Source organism: Cyphomyrmex costatus, unplaced genomic scaffold (genome assembly GCF_001594065.2).
Source record: "Cyphomyrmex costatus isolate MS0001 unplaced genomic scaffold, Ccosl1.0 scaffold674, whole genome shotgun sequence".
In the NCBI taxonomy this organism is placed as follows: domain Eukaryota; kingdom Metazoa; phylum Arthropoda; class Insecta; order Hymenoptera; family Formicidae; genus Cyphomyrmex; species Cyphomyrmex costatus.
In genome coordinates this window covers 31204-32113 of record NW_017280238.1, presented here as the reverse complement: position 1 = coordinate 32113, position 910 = coordinate 31204, and positions in this window count along the sequence as shown.

The window sequence follows — 910 nt, the reverse complement described above, 5'->3', positions numbered from 1 at the left end:
TGTTTAACATTATATAGTATAGCAGAAATAAAACGTTATTTTTTAAACTTTTTTTTATTAATTTTTTAATTAGTAACGACTGATAGCTAAAACCTGTTGGAGGTCACTCAGAGTCATAACCTTTACAACATATGTCAAGGTCAAGATCATTGGGGAATGCTCCCCTAATCTGAATTTTTTTTCAAAATACAAATTCATGTTCCTTATCTTCTACAAAATAACAAATTAAAAACTTATCAAAGGAGGAAAATATTTTCATGCTTTTTCCTGTTAGTAATTGTTATTAATGCATAAGTTTCATAAATATAAGTATTTTTTCTTTTATAGATGACGGACAGAAGAAAGGAAAATTTTTCTGCTGATGAGAAAAAAATAATAATTGATTTTGTCTTTCAGAATAAAAGTATTCTGGAAGATAAAAGCAATAGTATGAAGAATAAGAATCTTAGGCAGGAAAAATGGAAAATAATTGCCAATACTATTTCCTCCAGAGGAGTTAAACGCGATTGGAAAGACGTACACGGTGCATATCAAAGATGGAAAATGCAAGCAAAGAAAAATTTTGCAGCTCATAAAAGATCATTACGCCGTACTGATGGTGGTCCGTATATTCCAGAGCCTTCTCCTTTAGATGATATGTTAAGGGAAATTGTACCGGAAGATTACGAGGAAGATGAAAATATATTTGATTCCGATGCAACGGTAAAGATGTACTTTTTACTGCACAATTTAAAATATATATACAAAATAAAATTTATTTATAATTATCTCTGCTTTTACATAGGGAACAGTGTGCGATATACAGCAGCCAGAACAAAACAATATAGAAAACTATTTGGTCGATCCCACTACTGGGTGAGAGAGAAATACGTATATATATATTTTTTAAATACTGTATATATATATATAT